General features: G+C 34.5%; 1 long non-coding RNA gene across 1 annotated transcript; it reads left to right on the top strand.

The window, feature by feature from the left end:
- The first annotated feature begins 1,069 nt into the window (after positions 1-1,069).
- LOC109156553 lies at positions 1,070-1,404 on the top strand. Its single transcript, XR_002050046.1, has 2 exons — positions 1,070-1,184; positions 1,370-1,404. It is a non-coding gene; the product is annotated as an uncharacterized LOC109156553 (long non-coding RNA).
- Positions 1,405-17,281: the final 15,877 nt, after the last annotated feature.

The raw sequence follows: 17,281 nt of genomic DNA, 5'->3' as shown, positions 1-17,281 counted from the left end.
ATTCCCTTAGCACACTGCTTTAGAAATGTGAAATGTGATAGTTGGATAAATCATTTTCTTTTGTTTTCTACTCAGTGTGGTCCAGCTGAATCTTTTATTAGTAGTGGTAACTAACATGCATAACCAAGAGGCATCCCTTAATAAAAATGTGATAGTTTATGATGGTGAAAAATTATCTTGATTATTACCATATGGATGGACACCGTAATTCAAGCTAAGCAGATGAATTTTATACACACATTGTTGAGAGTGTGACCATTGTTCAGAGAAGATTTACTATTATGTTTTAATGTGGCATTGCATATAGTCTATCTTCTTCTTATAAAAAAAAAAACAATAGACTATCCTTTCTAAGACTTCTACAAATTAGAAAATATGAAGTACTATTAAACACAACAATTATTGGCTGTTTACATCTCAATTAATATACTTTGTTTTAGCATAAACATTGTTTACAACATTTCTAAAAATTTTTGTTCTAGTACTGTTAATTGGATTTACCTTTTTATGGTTCCATACACTCACTCATTTGATCACAATGTTGCTTTTTGTTAGCTGAGAGATGTTTAACAAATGGCAAGCACAAAGATGGTGGGCAGATTGTCACTACCATATATGGGTGTAACATCTTGGAAGTTCAATGCTCGTTCGTGCAAATTCGAAGGAGTTGGGATAGCGTAACCGCGGCCAAGTTGGTCTGAGAGCAATGTTAAGTGTGACTGCAATGTTGGGAATATCACTGTGTGTCGTCACATTGTTGGAATGTAAGCCTTCTTGATCTTAATTCTTTGTGTAAACTAAGTTTCATGTTTATGACCATTGAGCTTGCATGTGCGATATAGTTTTAATATGGGAAGAATTACATAACTACATTGCACTAGCAGTAATGATTTTCATGTTTCAAATCAAACAATCACCTAACTTAAAATGGTTTCTTGGGGTGATGGGTGATTATATGATCTTACTGTTGAATTGTGTGCCCTACCTCAACTAAAAGCTTTAAATTGTTAGAGAATTGAGATATTTTTTGCTTTATTTATTATATTTGTTACTGAAGTTCATAAATTTCCAGGAGAGAGAGGGACAACTCTGAAGCTGAAAGAGCTCAGCATATTAAGCAACTTCATGAACTTCAGGAACATATTCAAGAGAAAGAACATCAGTTTATGGAATTGCAGGAACAGGTCAATTCATATGTACCATAATTTCTGAAAATACTTTCACTGCTTTGTAGTATGGTAACATGGAGAAACTGCATTATGGAATGCATTTGATACTTTTATAATTTAAAATATTTAAGTACTTGTGCAACATTAGCTGCTGATTAGAATTTTGCAGTTTGACAAATTGAATATTCTTCAATCTTCAGAACAGAATTGCAAAGGAAACCATTCTTTACAAAGACGAATAGATGAGGGAGGCCCATGCTTGGATGACTCGTCCTCAGGAGATCGATGCCTTGCAACAAGTTGAACAACGTGAACAAGCTGAACAATATAATCAGCTTTGGCTTGGTTGTCAGAGACAGGTTGCTTAGCATTTTTTTTAAAGTTTTATTTTGAATGACTTAGATTTTTAATGCATCAATAGGGAGTAGGTATGATTTGATCATTAGAATGTTGTGATCATTTAGATTTGGTTTGTGGAATTGTTTTTTGTAGTATTATGACTTGGATGATATATGATTCAATTTGAATTGGTCATGGAAGTATTTAGACTTGTTAATTAGTTTTTTTGTATTTTGAACCATAGCTTGTGCAAAATTATGTAACTACACTTGGCTATGGTGAATGGATAAATTGATTTTTTATACGATTAAAATTTAAGCAGGTTAAAAACGGTTAAAAACCGTTGAGACAACACCGGTTTCAACAACATTGAATAGACAACGAGTCAAAAACCGTTGTCTTTGAAACAAACGACAACAGTTTAAAACCGTTGTCTATGTTCGTGACTTTTAACAACACCGGTTTCAACAACACTTAATAGACAACGGTTAAAAACCCGTTGTCGTTTATAGAAAAAACAACGGTTAAAAACCGTTGTCTATGTGCGTGACTTTTAACAACACCGGTTTCAACAACACTTAATAGACAACGGTTAAAAAACCGTTGTCTTTTCGAGAAAAGACAACGGTTTAAAACCGTTGTCTATGTGAGTGACTTTTAACAACACCGGTTTCAACAACACTTAATAGACAACAGTTAAAAAACCGTTGTCGTTTCTAGAAAAGACAACAGTTTAAAACCGTTGTCTATGTGCGTGACTTACAACAACACCAGCTTCAACAACACTTAATAGACAACGGTTAAAAAACCGTTGTTGTTTCTAGAAAAGACAACGGTTAAAAACCGTTGTCTATGCGCGGGACTTACAACAACACCGGCTTCAACAACAGAAATTTTACCCCTACGACAACGGTTATTAACCGTTGTCTATGTGCATTTTTCTTGTAGTGTGGATTTTGAGATCCCGAACTCTACAATTGCCTCGCCTAACTAACCAATGATCTTCTCAATCCTTAGATGATTAAGCAAGGCTAAGAACTAGACTCGGGAATCTAGCACTTGAGATAAGAAATAAGAACAAACTTAACTATGTAATATAAGTAGTAGTTCTATTCTTTTTGGGATTTTTGGGTATGTGTATGAATATAAAGAACAAGATACTGAGGTATGCCTTCTCGGCTTGTAAACTAGCTTCTCACTAGCTTACTTAGATTGAATGCTTCTCACAAACAACCTAAACACTCAATGCAATTCTCATGCAAGGAAAAAGAGAGAAAATCTCATTTCATTTCAAAAATTACAAGCTGCAAAATAAACCTCCCCTCCCCCTTTTAGAGTATGAAATATGATTTTTGTAGTTTGATTTTTCTTCAAAACTTTGCTATCTTTCACATGAGTTTGCCATAGGCATTTAATGCTTTGTCTCCTTGAGTAAGCTAATTGCTTGAGGTGCTTGCTTGAGCTACTTGGTTGATGACAAGCAAGGAGGTGAGTGAGCAGCTAGGTAGTGAAGAAGTTGCACAAACAAGTAGGTGAATCACTAAGCAAGTAGGTGATTCATCAAGCTAGTAGGTGAAGCACACTCCTTAAGCTAGTAGCTCTCTTCAAAAGTCTTGATGTGAAGGCAATTGAATACAATTGTTTCTCTAGATTGATCTCCTTCTTCATAAATAGCTGTTGTATTCCAATTTGCTTGCAAAAAAATGTTAAAATCCTCTTGAATCTTTTTTGACATGGATCTTGTTGTTGGGCCACTAGAGACTTTCATGGGATCATTTGCTTGTTGTCTTTGGGTCTCATCAATCTCCGCCCCAACCGAGACGGGGATGTTGAAAATTTTTGGAGAACGGGGACGGGGATACTCCTCCCCACTCCACCCCGTCCTCGAGTAATTATTATAATTAAAAAAATTAAATAAACATATATATATATATATATATATATATATATATATATATATTAAAAGTTATATTTTTAGTTTTTAAAATTAAAAATTACACTAATTTAACATTTTTACTGAATATTGATCGGGGATGGGGATTCCCCATCCCAGCCTAATTCTCCGCAGGGAAGGGGATGCGAACTATTTTTAACTCCTCGCCGGGGATGGAAACGGGGATGGGGTCGGAGTTTCAGGGACGGGGGCGGCAAGTACACCCCCCGCTCTGTTGTCATCCCTATATCAACAAGTTAAACCCTCTAACACAATCAGCTAATAACTATTTACCAAGCACCCCCAAAATAAAACATGTACTAACACACAACCACCAGCAACGAGCATATATGTATGGACAGTTATGCCATGGCCCATGGACCCGCGTCAAAATACACAATTTATATACTGAATGTTCACAATTTACATACGAATGTTCACAATTTGAATTGTGAACATTCGTATGTAAATTGTGAACATTCAATATATAAAATTGTGAACATTCAATATGTAAATTGTGAACAGTCAGTATGTAAATTGTGAACATTCAGGTTGTAAATTGTGAACATTCAGGTATTTAAATTGAGAACATTCAGTATGTAAATTCTGAATATTTAGTATATAAAATTGTGAACATCCAATATGTAAATTGTGAACGTTCAGTATATAAATTGTATATTGTTGGACCCGAATTCACCTTGCAAAGTGGATCCGAGTCCACAGAATAATTTGCCCTATATGTATCCCAACGGGCCATAGGCACCAACACTTTTGACAATATAATCGCTATACAATGTTCCACATTATAATTAGGCCATGTCACTTACAAAGGGAGCGTTATAATGTGCAACCGTGTGCACCATGCAAGGTGCACACGGAATTGGATTCATAATTTCAATACTATAGATTCATAATTTCTATACTATAGATACATAATTTTTATACTATAGATTCATAATTTCTATACCATAGATTCATAATTTTTAAACTGTAGATTCATAATTTCTATACTGTATAGCTATCAAATTATGAACATATAGTTCAGTGATTTGTGAATACAAAGTTCAACAATTGGGAATATGAACATTTAAAATTAGAAAGAGTTTTGTAATTGTGAATATAGAGTTCAATAATTATGAATCTATAGTATAGAAATTATGAATCAAATTTCGTGTACACCATGCATGATACACCCGGTTGCATAGCATAATTGGCCCTTACAAAGTAGACCAAACCCATAAAGTGAAGATTAGGATTTTATGAGTTCAAAATTAGCACAACACTTCCGTATTGGGCCACATCTGCTTAAGTAGGCCCAAGCTCTTGGTAAAGGTAAATTATGGTCCACACAATGTTATGTGGACCATAATAAAAATTTAAAAAGTACATTTTTAATATACTAAATGTACATTATTTTTGTATTGTATGTACATTATACAATATAATATACACTCAGTACAAAAATAATGTACTTCCCCTGAATACAATGTATATTATTTTTATATTGAAAGTACATTATTTTTGTATTGAATGTACATTATTTTACAGTATACAAAATATGGTCCATACAACTTGTGTGGACTATGGTCCACACAATAATGATTGCTTGGTAAACAATTGTTATACCATAGACCTAGGGGGGAATTATGTTGTGCAACTGTGTGCACCATGTATAGTGCACACGATTGCAAAAACGGCGTCATTTTACTTGAAAATAAAAAAAATTGTTTTTTTTTTTATCAAAAAAGAGGGGGTTACACAAGAACACAAAAGGGATCAAAACAAGTCCCAAAACACTCTGTCAATCCCTTCTCAAGAAGCCAGTTGATCATGCTCTGCAATATTCTGTATCTCTATGGAAGGCACACTAATAATTCGAAGACTAACCGGGTGGGCAAGAGTCATGTTCGCGAGGGCATCCACTAACTTGTTCTGCTCCCGGTGAACGTGCACAACCTTGAACTCCGGAAAGTGTGCGGCCTCCTGTACGCAGCGGCGGAGAATGTTGCATGTTGGGGTCAGACCATCCAGCGCCGAATTCATCCTCTCCGCGATCAGCTTAGAATCACACTCCATGACAACCTGGTAGGCGCCGAAAAATAAAAAAAATAAAAAAAAAAAAATTGTTTCTGATTGCCGTTAGTTACGTAAACATATGTTCATAATTTTATAATTTCACATTCTGAATGTATAGTTATGAAGTTATGGATGTGTAGTTATGCATGCAATTCTGAATGTATAGTTATGAAGTTATAATTTCACATTCTGAATGTATAGTTATGAAGTCATGGATGTGTAGTTATGCAATTCTAAATGTATAGTTATGAAGTTATGGATGTGTAGTTATGCAATTTTGAATGTATAGTTATGAAGTTAATGGATGTGTAGTTATGCAATTCTGAATGTATAGTTATAAAGTTATGGATGTGTAGTTATGCAATTCTGAATGTATATTTATGAAGTTATGGATGTATAGTTCAAATTATGCACAACATAACGCCGTTAACGACAACCGAAACTGAACTTTTTTAAAGTCGGACGTCAAAACGATGTCGTTTTTGCAATCGTGTGCACCATGCATGGTGCACACGGTTGCACAGCATAACGCTCCAGACCTAGGTCCCAATTGTTATGCCGTGGAACCATGTCCACCTTGCAAGGTGGACACAGTTCTATGTTCATAATTACTAAATTCTGTGTTCATAATTATAAAATTCTATGTTCATAATTTTTGAACTTCATATTCACAATTATTGAACTTTATATTCACAATTACTGAACTCTATGTTCATAATTATAAAACTTTATGTTCATAATTTTTGAACTTCATATTCACAATTATTGGACTCTATATTCACAATTACAAAACTCTATGTTCATAACTCTACGTTCATAATTACAGAACTCTATGTTCATAATTTTTAAACTCTATATTCGCAATTATGACAATTTTGGAACCGTGTCCACCTTGCAAGGTGGACACGTTCCATAGCATAATTTGCCCCTAGGTCCATCTTGCATTGCGAATGCTGGTCCAAAAAGTATGTATTTACAGTTAACATATTATATGCATGTAATTAATAGATTATGTGTCAGTAAATAAATTGATGACACATAATATATTAACTACAAAGACATAATACGTTAACTATAGGTACATAATATGCGACTAACATATTATGTGTCTGTAATTACAATATTATGTGTCTAAAGTTAACATATTATGTATTTTTAATTTATTTATAAACACATAATCTGTTTAATGGATGTACATAATATGTTAACTGCAAATACATAATCTAAATATTATTTTAGATCAGAATCCACAGATCACAATACAAAATGGACTCTGTGGTATAATTTTTCCTTGGCATATATATTTTATTGTTTGTTCAAGTGATGGTGATGGTGATGGTGATTATTATTATTATTATTATTATTATTATTATTATTATTATTATTATTATAATAGTATTTTCTTTACTAAAATTATTCTCTAATATTTCATATTCGAGTAAAAAGAGCCATTAAAACAAAACAAATCAAAAATTAAGACAAAATAATAAAAAGTGATTGTGGTAAGATTTCAAGTACTGGATCATCTACTATAAAATAATTAAAAAATTAAAAATAAAGTCACTGTTTGAGGGTGTAATATATTATATTTTAATAATGGAATGTATGTAGTATGATTTGAAAATAATGTAGTTAATAATAATACTCCACCGAATAGATCAGAGGAAAATTGATGGCGGTGAGTTAGTCTAATACGCTATGATGTTGTCGTCCACAAAAACAGTTTCATAATTGCAATGTTCCCCTGCCATGCCATCTTACCCTATTTTCCTCAGCTCTTCCAAATTATTCTTTCCTCCCTTCATCGCATATTCAATTGCCTTCCTTATTATCAACCTTCGACTACTACACTTCCATGCCCTCACTACTTTTTCCCTTTTCATTTTATCCAAAAGTCTACACCCATCCAACCAACCATTATATTGCAAAAATGGCCTCGCCGAAACACCATTCATATTTGTATATGTTCTCAATGTTAATTGCGTACAAATATAGATATATAGTTGACGTGTGTATTTGTTTATAATATTTTTTATTTTCTAATTGTGATTGACGGAGTGATTAGACGTGACCTAATTATATATGATGGATTCGGGCTAAACCACGTATGAATTGTGTATTTTTAATATTGAAATTGGAATTATGAAAATGTAGAACATAAATTGTGTTTCTAAGTCAAAATGCATAACAACTGTAAATGAGAATTAGTGAATACAATACATGACCATCAAATCTTAATATGTTAATATTGTGTGATTGCAGTATTTGAAAGGAACATGTCAATTAAAAACAAGGTAATCCTGTTGAGTGTCAATATATGTGTGATTGCAGTATTTGAAAGGAACATGTCAATATATTAAATATATGTTAATATTGTGTGTTCGTAGTATACAAATTATGATTTTTTTTTAAAGTTAAATTGTAAATATTTAGTATATAAGTTGTGAAAATTTAGACCCGAGTTCAAAGAATAATTTGCGCCCAGCTCGATTTGAAGACTTAATTGAAATATTTTGTAACGTTTATTCCTCAAATCATACGATATTCTTAAACTCAATATATGGTAAACCTGTTGAGTTTTGGACACGAGGTGCTTGAATTAAGCACTCAATTAATAACGAGATTAAGGATAAACATTTTTTTTCAATGGTAAAGATGGGTAGGCTAATCAGAGGGCCTGTTCTTTAGCTACTAGTTTTACACGCGTATTGTGCGAATTAGTTAATGTCTAATATTTATAATTAAATAAATATTTGGAAGTATATCAATACAAGATTATATATGAGAAATTCATACATAAGTAATTTAATGTCGAATTTGTTTATTTAAATATATAACTCATAGTATATGAATACAATGTATAATAGAAAATTCATTATAATTGTTACTAAATTTTTTTTAAATAGTAACCAAGTATTTTTGTTGCAAAGGGTTCTAATATATTTAATGAATGTATATATATATATATATATATATATATATATATATATATATATATATATATATATATACAAGACCAATTAATGAATCAACGGTACCCGTCCTTTAGGTGTATTGCTCAGTGTTCATTTAGTTCAATCATTATTGTTGAATAAATTATTATGGATAAAGAAATTCCTAATTTAAGGAATTTAGATATAGTAAAAATTTCAAATTTTTAATTATAATGTAACCCAAAGATATTGGACGATTGGTAAATATGATGTAACCCATAGATCAAAATGCTAAAGCAAGTGTTTGGTTACTCAACAGTTTGAAACAACAATTTGTTTCAAACCACTGAAAATACAAACATTGCAATTTACGATATTTTCACTTAGTATTTTTAGAATGATTTTTCCAAAACACATCTATATTTAAAAAAAAAAATAAAAAAAAAAATTACTGTAGAGCCATTTCGACTCATTGAATAACAAGAGCTAGTTTCGCTGGCTCATCAACGGATGGGCAAGCTTAATTTTTAAATTGAAGCCTTAAAGGCTACTTTTATAGGAGCCTTAAGGCTCCCTCTTTTTCCACCGATGTGGGAAAAGTGGCAAAACTAAGGGGAGCCGAACGTTCGGCTCCCCATATGTTTTATTTATTTCTTTTTTAATTTTATTTTTTATTAAATTATTGTTTTTATTTTTTAAAAAACAATTATTATTATTATTATTATTATTATTATTATTATTATTATTATTATTATTATTATTATTATTAAATATATGTATACCCTTAGGCCATTTTACATGTTAATCTAAACAGCTAATTTTTTCAAATATCTTTTTACCAATCGTTGATATAATTCGTTGGTCAAACAAGGACATTGCGTTGTAGTTTCTCACTTCAATTTGTTGTGTATTTTGAATACTCTCTTTGTCAACAAATCCCTCAAGTAGTTAATATGATTGACTTTATTAATTATATTTATTTTTTAAATTTTTCATGGTATTAATAAAATACTTGGTAAATAATTATATAGCATTATTTTGTATTATAACTTTGATATTTAATTAAAAAAATAGTGCACAAAAAAAAAAGATAATAGACAATGTAGTGAATATAATCAATTGATGAATTTGAATGTAAAGAATTTTTGCATTGGAGAAAAATAAAGACAATATAACTAATGAAATTATTTCTCTTAATTAATTTATTGATGATGAATAATTTTTTTTTTGAATAAAGACATTGTAGGAACAATGTAGCGAATATAATCAATTAATGAATTTGAATATAAAGAATTTTTATATTGGAAAAAAATAAAGACAATATAACTAATGAAATTATTTCTCTTATTTAATTTATTGATAATGAATAATTTTTTTTTGAATAAAGGCGTTGTAGACATATAATTCTAAATTAAAGAAATGCATATGTATTATTTTTTATTGTAGCTACTAAATTATTATTTAATTTAATAAGAGTAAAATGGAGTACTAATTATGCCAACTTTGATTGGGATGAGGTTCGAACCTAAGACCTTTATTATTATTGAAATCAATGAGTAAGTTAACGGTGAACTAGCAGAAATTGAAGGAAAAGATAGTATCTAACGGAAAAGTTAACGGATAATCATATAATTAAGGATAAATTAGAAAATCTAAAGGAAAAAATAAAATCTGATCAATCTGAGCTATTCATTTGATTAAAAAATATGACCATCATTTTTTCTACCCATTATAGACCTAATAACTCTCTTTGGCTCTTATTAGTATATAGTAGATAGATAGATAATAGATATTGCTTATCAAAGAGAGGGAAATCCAAATATTTACAAGCATTATAACGCTAAATAGGAATCATTATAGTGCAAAAATGCGGCTCACTTTTCCTAGTCCTTTTTTTGAAAGCAACCAAAACCATGATGTATTAAAAATAATGAAAAATAGTGTCAGGAGGGATAGAATCCCAGTACATCGAACTAGACTGAGCAAAAGCTTAAGATACAAGAGTATGAGTTATTAAATTAGCTGATTTAGGAAAAAAATTAATATGACATTGACTAAGAGTAGACATAATATTTCTGCAATCATCGATGACGTAACCAATGTAAGACCGAAGAGTAACACCACCCGCTGACAAATAACGTTGTAAAGTTAAACAGTCCGTGAAGAGATCTACCAACCGCACCCCACAATCTTTGAGCCACGACAATACCTCATTGCACGCCATAGACTCCGCCATAAGAGGGGATAGGCAATCCGGGAGGGTGCTGCTGAAGGCCGCCGTGAAGCTTCAGTCGGAACTGAGGAGAACATCGCCTACTGAAGCCTTGTGCGTTGAGGAGTGATAGACGGCATCGAAGAAACAGCGCTGCAAGGCTGTTTTCGCACGAATAGGGGCAGTAACTCCAGTGGCAACTGACTGAGTGGTTCGTAGATGGACCTGTCGCCAAGCCCGAAGAGCAGCAGACGTAGCCAAGCACATCCTCCTCGGCAACAGCAGTGACACTTCTCAAACCGCCTTGTTTCTTGCATTCCAGATGTAGTACAGAGTGGTAGCAGTTAACATAAGATAATCAGTAGACAAATCATTCATAGCTCCTTCAAACCACATAGAGAATGTATTGTGAACTAAAAGCGGCGCTAGTAGGGATGCTTCACGCCATACAGCTTGGCCAAAATCACATAAAACTAATACATGCATTGTATCTTCATGAAATAAAGCACACATAGCACATGTAGGATGATCAACATTCACCCCTCTTTATAAGCAAATTTCTTGTGGTGGGTAAGATATCATTTATAGCTCTCCATAGGAAAATCTTCCACTTGTGAGGGATTTTTAAGTTCCACAAAGGAAGCCATTTATTAAAAATGTTTCCTGTAACGACATAATTTCCCACGATGAGCCTAGCCACTCTTAACAGAATAATGTCCCCTGGGGTCTCTTAACCAATACCAAGTGTCATCATAATCTGGGCAGATGGGGATTCTTGAGATACGATCCACATCACTAGGAATAAAAATGTCTGTTAGTATAGAAAGGTCCCATGAGTTAGTAGTCTGATCAATTAAGCCCATAACCTTAGAACCTGCTAAATGGGGTGGCATAACCGTTTGAACCACTGGTTCTTGGTCATCGGGGAGCCATGGATGCCCCCAAATTAAAGTAGATTCCCCATTCCCAATCCTCCATCTAATACCGCTGCAAATTAAATCATGTGCTTCCAGAATACTACGCCAACAATAACTATGGCGACTACCCAGAGTAGCATCAACACAATCACACTTGGGATAGTACCTGGCCTTGTAGACTCTAGCCACTAAAGAATCTAGCTTAGTTAGAAAGCGCCAAGCCTGCTTACCTAACATGGCTAAATTAAAAGCACCGCAGCTCCTTAAAGCCCAGGCCCCCAAACGTTTTAGGCACACACAAATGGTCCCAAGCTTTCCAATTAATTCCTCGTTCATTACCTGAACCCCACCAGTAACGATTCATGGTTCTCTTGTAGAAAACGTAGGCATAGATTAAGCTACACTTTTCAGGAGAATTTCCTTACCCGCCTGTGATAGGAGCTTTTTATTCCAAGAACCAATTCTTAGCCTAATCTTATCCTTAATATAAGATAAGGCTGCCCTTTTATTCCTCCCCACAAACGAAGGTAGCCCCAGATACTTGCCAAAGTTTGGAGCCTGAAGAACACCCAAAACCTGCGCTACCTCCTGCCTGCTTGCTTCACTAGTATTCCTGCTAAAGCAGACACTAGATTTGGGATAGTTAACTGCCTGCCCAGACAAACTTTCATACTCATATAAACATCTTTTAATCTCCCCAACTTCCTGCACATTTACTTTAAAAAACAGAAGGCTATCATCTGCAAAGAACAAATGAGAAATAGGGGGCCCCTCTGGTTACCCTGCAACCATGTATAGAACCCCTAATATGAGACTGCTGCAATAACAAAGAAAGTTGTAACACCCCACTTTTCTAACTCTTAATTACATCTCTAAACAATCATTAACATAAACTAAGCAGCGAAAATCTAGATGATAAGTAGTGGGAGTGTCACCGCCACAACCACCACTCTTGGGTGATTGCACAGGCAAAAGGGGTAAAACTACAAATACGATTAAGTCTGGGAACTAAAAGTAATAACTGGAAAAGTAAGGGGGAAATACGTCACCCCAAAATAGTCTACAAACATTCTCCAACATGAAAACGTAATTCTAAATCCATAGTGTCATTATAATTAAGACTAGAGTTTAGACAGCTCGAACTAAGAGACTAATCTAACTCGATCTCCTCTCACTGCTAGGCCCACCTGAAAGGGGTTTTGCAAGCAACACATATATACAAACAGGAAAAACACTCGTTAGCACGAAGCTAAGTATAACCACACTCAACCCTGTAAAGCATTCTAGCATATACTTGGAAAACATTTGATATCTTTATATCAATAAGCTAATCTCAAATAATCTTTAGATTATCGTATTCTTTCTAGATGCTTACACCCTATAATAACAGCTGGCATGCTTATATATGTAAAAGACTGATCACGTAGTTTCCTCAACATATAGACTTCTCAAATAGCTTATCAAGCAATTCATGCTTACAGATAGGGTCATGCTAAAAGACCATATAAATCAGGTGTTCACATGCTTCCACACTTTTATCACATAACTTATTAAGTAGAACTTCTACTACATCACAATAATCATGCTCAAGGGAATATCTCAAGTTAAACTTCTCAAATAACAATCTTTTACGAAGATCTATTCGTATACAAACATGTATAGCATTATGATCATGCTTCTTATGCAATCAAGTGCAACAATATACTCTTACTCGTATGCAATCTCGTGCAACAATATAATCATACTCTTATGCAATCTAGTGCAACATTATACTCATATACAATCTCGTGCAACAATATAATCAGACTCTTATGCAATCTGGTGCAACATTATACTCATACTCATATGCAATCTCGTGCAACAATATAATCATACTCTTATGCAATCTAGTGCAACATTATACTCATACTCATATGCAATCTAGTGCAACATTATACTCATACTCATATGCAATCTAGTGCAACATTATACTCATACTCATATGCAATCTAGTGCATTTAAATATCCATGTTCTTATGCAATCTAGTACAACATTATACTCATACTCATATGCAATCTCGTGCAACAATATAATCATACTCTTATGCAATCTAGTGCAACATTATACTCATACTCATATGCAATCTAGTGCAACATTATACTCATACTCATATGCAATCTAGTGCAACATTATACTCATACTCATATGCAATCTAGTGCATTTAAGTATCCATGTTCTTATGCAATCTAGTACAATAATATAACCATACACCCAGTTATATATATTAGAGTACTTTCTGTGGAGGTTCTTTTGTTACTTTCTCGAGTCTCTCTTGACTCTCTTTCTTTCTATCGAGTCTATATTGAGTCTCTTTCTCGAGTCTCTGTTGACTCTCTTTCTCGAGTCTCTGTTGACTCTCTTTCTTTCTCTTATACTCGTAGACGGCTTAGGGTTTCACAGAAGTGTGACTTACCCCATTGGGAACGACATAATTCCGACCCAATATCTCCTACCATCTACGGAACCAATCTTGTGGTTCAAACTCTGTGGAATCAGGTATCGAACTATTAGTGTGCACACCCCCTAACCAGGATTCCAAGCCCGGCGGGAAGTTTCCAACCTCGTAACGTGAGAATACGCCGCGTTACATATACTGGGACCGCAATGTCTATAATAATCTCCCGAGAGGAACATAGTCCAAACGGTATCCTCCAAAACCACACCGATATAGATAATACATAAATATATCTCTCATGCATGCAACAATTCTATTATTTCTCAATGCATCAAAGAATGATATACCACATGCTTATGGTTTTTGAAAGTATTCTTGGACTCACGTTGCATCCCTTATGCATTTTCGAAATATGCATCATGTGAAATGTCAAAATGCTCTATAACATGCTTTTAAATCATGTATACACTAACATGAAGTATTCAAAAATGTATCAACATGCTCGGTTTGCAAAATAGCAATTTCTACACATTTCACTCAACAAGTATGCTTCTATTCTCATTGATCAAATAATACAATTTAATCATGTTTTCATAATAAATCCTATTCTCAAAGGATCATGCTTCTTTACTCAATAAGATCATTATTTGATCACAAAATCAACAATTTCTCAAACACAGAGAGTTTAGCAAAATATGCACTGTGTAACATTTCTTCACAAAATCCTTCTTAACATACTTGTTTTTAATCCAAATTCGACGAAATCAAAGCCAAAACGTGCGTCAAGACGATCCCGAAGAGCCGAGCCACAAGGGCCCGTAACACTCGATCTGAAACGACACGTAGCTGAGCCACAAGGGCCCGACGCACAAAAATCTCATCAATACAAAACTCAGGGACCTGGGGCGGGACTCTTCATGGTCCGCCCCTGGAGTCCCGTTAAGAAGCCGGGACTAGGCGACGGCCCTCTTCTAGGGCCGTGCCCTAGTCCCGTGGTGGCACGGCTCTAGCCGGCGGCCCTTCTGATGGGCCGCGGCTAGGGCCGCCACTCTGGTCTGGTGCATACTGTGTTGTGCACCAGATAGCATTTCTCCTGCAAAAACTTATCCAAACATGTCCAAAACAATCTCAACAACTCATAAACACATACCAAAGCATTTCTAATCATAAACACATCAAAAATTCATAGTTTCTACTCATTTCTACTCAAAACTAGGCTTCACAGAGCCAAATCTAAAGAGGAATCCATGGGGTTATACCGCTTGTAGTCTAGTCTTCTTGCTTGGATCTCTTCTTTCTCTTGGCCTAGCTTGAGCCTCCTTCACCACCTACACTTCCCAACACACCTTCTATCCTTAGCCTATAATCTCAAAGACTAAAGAAAACTAGAAGAAAAAAGATGCTAGGATGAAAGATGAACAAGCTTACTAGGTTGATGTTTCTCTCCTTTGATGTTGGCAGACAAAATGTGAAGAAGAGGCAAAGAAATGAGATCAGGAAAATGTGATGGAATGAAGGGTTTATATAGGGTTCAAAACCCTAGGAGTATTCACAATGATTGGTTATGGGCAAAGGGGTAATTTCCCCAAGCTAAAACATGACTTTATAAGGGATTTTTTGATGTCTTGTGGTCCACCATGTATCATGAACCATAGACTAAAAATGATATTTCTTTATTACTTTGGGGTGGAAAGTGAATTTTCCCAAAAGCTAAATGGATGAACACTTGTTCAAAATTCCCTTTTTAATTCTCCCGGTCTCACTCGAGTAAAATTCTCGATTTAAATCTTGGTACGCAAAGTACCCGAAAACTTTGAAATTTTCGAATGAAATTCATTTCTTTGGTGTCGAATTAACTTTAAAATGGAACAAAATTATTTTATTCAAACACCGATTGCTCGCAAAAAATTTTTAATGGAGTGAAAAAGCTACTTTGGGATTTCTTAACACTGGATTTATAAAATGAAATTTTGGGTTGTTACACTCTATCCCCCTTAAAGGAAGTTTCGTCCCGAAACTTAGAAGAAATGGGTGGATCAAGTTCTTGAAGAGAAAAGATAATATAACCAAAAGGTTAGAATTTTCTGCTGGAAGACTTGGGAAAGATTTAGGAATCTTTGAGTTCTTATCTATCTTATCTAAAATCTAACAACTGCACCAACTAATCTATAACTAAACTTAAGAGCTTAACTAGTTACCTTGATTAAAGCCTCCCGAGGTGTCGCCTGGTGGCATGTAACTTGGATCCCAACCATAGGGAGTCCATCTTTGCACATTCTCGATCCCCATCCTTTGCTCCATGACTGCAGCCCTTTGATCAAAGTTGGCAAAACCATAGCTCACTTGAGCACTCAGATTGTCGAAACGATTGTTGATCATAGCATAAAGGTCCCCATAAGTAGGTCCTTGAGGACCACTCATGTACTCCTGTGGTGCTCCCTACTGGGTGGCTGTATATGGTCTTCCTTCATGGCTCATGCCAATTCCCGTATCGGTTCCCATTGCAACCCCTTCTCCACTAGCCTCAGCTATGTGTCCTGATTCGATCCCAACACTCGACCACTTCCTTTGTGGTACATTCAAACTAACCACAAGTGCCATCTTCTCGTCTAAGGGCTTCTTAGCAATGTCAGCTAGAGTTAAATACTTGTTCTCCTCAACTTGGTACAACTCGTAATATCTCAAATTGACGGCATTCAGGGCCGACCTAGAAGTCCTTTGGATTCTTTCTCCCATCTCAGTTATAGATTAGTTGGTGCAGTTGTTAGATTTTAGATAAGATAGATAAGAACTCAAAGATTCCTAAATCTTTCCCAAGTCTTCCAGCAGAAAATTCTAACCTTTTGGTTATATTATCTTTTCTCTTCAAGAACTTGATCCACCCGTTTCTTCTAAGTTTCGGGACGAAACTTCCTTTAAGGGGGATAGAGTGTAACTGTGACACCCCGAAATCCAAATTCGGTTAAGGGATTAATTAAGTAATTAATCCTATTTCAATTTGTAATTTAATTCCTGAAATTTAATAGTCGGGGACTAGTAATTGACTAGTCAACCCCATAGTCAAAGTTGTACCTTGAGCTTTGTAAGGAGTTCCCTTGTTCCTTACACCTTTCCATGTTAGTAAGGGTATTCTTGACCTTTCACCTTGTGTTAGTATTGTAACCTAACCTAGTGAAAACACCTCATTTCTATCCTTACACTTTCCAAAATCCTAGCTCCATCTTCTCTCTAAAAAGGTGGATAGCTTTTCTTCCAAGACAATTTGAA

This window comes from Ipomoea nil, unplaced genomic scaffold (assembly GCF_001879475.1).
Source record: "Ipomoea nil cultivar Tokyo-kokei standard unplaced genomic scaffold, Asagao_1.1 scaffold2735, whole genome shotgun sequence".
NCBI classification, from domain to species: domain Eukaryota; kingdom Viridiplantae; phylum Streptophyta; class Magnoliopsida; order Solanales; family Convolvulaceae; genus Ipomoea; species Ipomoea nil.
Note: the sequence above shows the minus strand (reverse complement) of the source record. Positions and strands in the feature narration are given on the sequence as shown.